Source organism: Chenopodium quinoa, unplaced genomic scaffold, assembly GCF_001683475.1.
Source record: "Chenopodium quinoa cultivar QQ74 unplaced genomic scaffold, ASM168347v1, whole genome shotgun sequence".
NCBI lineage: Eukaryota > Viridiplantae > Streptophyta > Magnoliopsida > Caryophyllales > Amaranthaceae > Chenopodium > Chenopodium quinoa.
In genome coordinates, this window is record NW_018744080.1 from 5,567,656 (window position 1) to 5,572,000 (window position 4,345).

Consider the following 4,345-nt stretch of genomic DNA (forward strand, 5'->3'; position numbering starts at 1 on the left):
CATATGTCAAGAAATTGATTTCTGACAAACTTCATCGAAAATCTGATAAGTTTTACTTTGTGGGCTACCCAAAAGAAACCAAAAGGTATTACTTCTACAACAAATGGAGAACAAAGTGTTTGTTGCTCGCGATGGTGTCTTTTTGGAGAAGTAACACCTTTCCAAAATGACAAGTGGGAGGAAAATCGAACTCGACGAAGTTTGTGAAGATGAGCAACAAAATCAGAATGACAGTCAAAGTACTTAAACAACATATGTTGACGCAGGTCAAAATAATCAAAATGTGCAAAGTCAAACCGACAATGCACCGGCAACTGGCAACATACCAGCAAGCGATGGCAAGCACCGACTCTGCTAAATGGCATCAGGCCATGAGATCTGAAATGGATTCCATGTTTGAAAATCAAGTCAGGAACTTGGTTGACTTACCCGAAGATTACACACCTATCGGATGTAAGTGGATTTTCAAGATGAAAACCGACAAAGATGGAAATGTATTCATTTACAAAGATAGATTTGTGGCAAAAGGTTATAGACAAGTTCATGGTATTAATTAAGATGAAACCTTTTCACCAGTCGCAATGCTTAAATCCGTTTGGATCCTCCTAGAAATTGCTACATATTATAACAATGAAATATGGCAGATGGACGTCAAAACCGCCTTCTTAAATGGTATTTTGGAAGAAACTGTGTACATGACAAAGCCTTAAGGTTTTTTCGACCAAAACAATGCTAGGAAGGTTTGTAAGCTTAAGAAGTCCATTTATGGACTAAAGCAAGCTAGCAGAAGTTCGAATCTGCGATTCGATGAAGCCATTAGTAAGTTTGGTTTTATCAAGAATCCAGATGAATCTTGTGTTTACAAGAAGGTCAGTGGGTGTGACATCGCCTTCTTAGTCTTATATGTCAATGACATATTACTCATTGGAAACATCATTTCGTTGTCATAGTCTGTAAAGGCCTGGCTTGGAAAATGTTTCTTAATGAAAAACTTAGGAGAGGCTAAGTACATATCAGGCATCAAGATCTATAGGGATAGATCAAAAAGAATGATTAGATTGAGTCAAAGTACTTATATTGATAAGGTACTTGCTCGATTTAGCATGGAAGGGGCCAAGAAAGGTCAGCTGCCAATGTCACATGGCATAACGCTGAGCAAGAAGCAGTGTCCACAGACACTTGATGAGCAATAAAGAATGAATCTGATTCCATATGCTTCGCTTATTGGATCGATCATGTATACCATGATATGTACTAGGCCAGATGTATCGTATGCCTTGATTGTTACGAGCCGTTACCAATCAGATCCAAGAGAGGCCCAATGGACTACGGCCAAGTATACCCTAAAATACCTGAAGAGGAACAAGGATAAATTCCTGGTGTATGGTGATTCAGAGGAATTAGTTGTTGAAGGTTATACCGACGCGAGCTTCCAGACAAATAGAGACGATTTCAAATCACAATCTGGATATGTGTTCTGTCTAAATGTAGGAGCGTTCAGTTGGAAGAGTGCCAAGCAGAGTACAACTGCAGATTCTACAACTAAAGCCGAGTACTTAGCAACTTTTGAAGCGACAAAGGAGGCTGTTTGGATTTGTAAGTTCATTGGTGAACTTGATGTTGTACCCTCCATAAAGGGTCCAATAGCCCTCTATTGTGACAACAATGGAGCTATTGCTCAAGCCAAAGAGCCAAGGGAACATCAGAAAATCAAACATGTCAAACAACGATTTCACATGATTCGAGAATGGAAATCAGAAGGTAAAATCAGAATTTGCTAAGTTAGAACGGATGACAATGTAGTCGATCCACTTACTAAACCTTTGCCTCAAGTGAAGCACAACAAGCACGTTAAGGCAATGTGAATTAGGCATGTAGGAGACTGGCTTTGATTTCCCTGTTTAGTGTTTTAGTTAAATTTTGAACATTTAACGTAAGGCACAAAGAAAAATCATTCAAGTTTTGGAGTAATATAAATTTCATGCAATATTTTATTACTCCGTTAGCTATTTAATTGTGGTTTAGGATTAGATAATGAGTCCATTCGATTCTTAGAATATTCAAAATAGGGTATCAAGACAAGTCTTGGTAAGGAAACACCTATTAAGTGAACATTGAATATTATAATCAAAAATTGTCCCTAATCGAGGTAATTTAAACGATGGATGATTAATGACCAATTGAGATTAGTGTGTAGCCTTATTTATAGCACTGTTTCTTGTGCTACGAGGACAGGATTGTCATAAATCATTTGCACAGGTATTGGTTTAGAACCATACTGGATCGACTTATGAGAATACTTTAAGAGATTAAAAATCGTCAAAAGTATACTTCTCATTATTGTTGTCGTAACCTATTTCCTTTACCATGAGTATTGTGAGTTCTCTTGTTTGAGTACTAGTCCGCTTTGATGTTGTCAAACGTCGGCCATAATAGGGGATTATAACGACAACACTTGGGCGGCTAGGTCCTCTCAGTAAGAGGAGCTACATTACAAGACTGGGAATGTCCCCCTACTAAAATTGGGAAGATGTCTTTGTTGTATACTAGGCCTCTCGTAAAGCGAGACTGTAAAAATGCATGGCCATGCTCGGATGGATTTTAGAAATCATCTGTTTATTGACAATTGTACTCGGAATCGAGAAACACTTCTGGACGTATTAAGGATGACGAAATAATCTTACCTTATAGTTCATGAAGAGACATGAAGAGACATAGGAAAGGGGCTATACACTAAATGTTCACTTGTCCAGAAGGACAAGTGGGAGATTGAAATTTATGGGTGGAGGCTGCTTCCGATCAGTAATATTAATGTATAATTAATATTATATCTTAATCATGACTTAACCCTTCGGGTCACACCCTAGAAAATATACGATCAGTAATATTAATGTATTACTAAAATACCTCTAGCATTGGAATCCCGAGTGCTAGGGGATTAGGCAAGCTAGCAGCCCGCACCATGTGCGAGGCTTGCTAGCGAGCCACGGCCAGCAACCCGTAAGCATTGCACGGCTTGCTAGCGCGCACCAATGCTAGTAGCCTGCACATGTGTGTGGCTTGCTAGCAGCGCCCATCGGCAGCAGCAACCCGCACATATGTGCGTGGGTGTGTTAGGCAGAGAAGGTTGTAGCTAGCAGCCCGCGTGTGCGGGGCTAGGCTGGGCCGAGTGTTAGGGTGGTTCATTAGGGAAGTATTTGAAGGGAGTGTGTTTATGTGAGGACAAGTGGCACATGGAGAGGAAGGAGTGGGGAGCAAGTATGGTCCCCTCCTCTCCAAGTGGTCCTCACTTCTCTTTACATAAAACAAAGACACTTGGGTTTTGGTCGGACCTTGCTAACTCCAAGGTAGAGGACCAAAAAAGTCGGTGTTCGTCCTTTGTGGGTGGATATCATTGGAGGCTCGGTATTTTCGGAGCTAAAGCTTTCAAGTAAAAGCCCATTAGGTCAGGCGAAGAACTCGTTAAAGGTAAATTCCGATTTTATCATTTTATGTTTATTTGTTATGCTTTATGGTTTTATTAATTGCGAGTGGTTCTTTGGGTCGGGGTCGTTTCCGTGGTAAGTTGGACTTACCAAACCCCAACACATATTGTTATCAGCCTACGCACGCAGTGATGATAGGATTCATGAAGTTTGTTGACGCTTTCAAAGTACTGCATCATCAAGCTTCGGTGTCGTGCGAGTTGTCTAGGCGGTTCTAGCGATGTTCTCGAGGTATATACACCTTTATTTTTAATATTTACCATTTGTTCTATCTTGCACTATAGAAATCTTTTCATTTTGTGTCTTTCAAGAGGGACGGAGGTCTCGCTCGCGCTCGAGGCACAGAGGCTCGAACGAGGGGGAGCCTAGTCACGGCAAACGATCTCGTGAGGTTCGTCGGCATTATCAGTCTAAGCAGAAGCCTCAGACTTCTCAACCGTTTCAGGAGGCTCAGTGGCAGCAGCCTCAGCCTTCTCAGCCATTCTAGAACTTTCAGGGTCAGTGGCAACGAGCTTCATCTTCCCAGCCTACACAGCCTGAGTTCAGGCTAGTCATTACTCCTGCGGACCAAGGTTTTATACTCAGTTCCATTGTGTGGGGCACTTCCTTCACCGGTGCAGGGCTTATTTTCAGTTCCATTGTCTGGGAGGATGCCTCCACCGACGCTTTTTACCTCTTGGAGTCAGTCTACACCGTTTGCCAGTTGGACAGGTCCTATTTTGAGTTTGTCTTCTACTGGAGCTATAGGGACTAGTAGGGATACTACTCTTCATACCTAGATGATGGAAGAACTCTTTGGTCCACCGTTCCCGTATTCGGAGGCTGGAGATGACACTGATCCTCACTCTTCTAGTTCTATA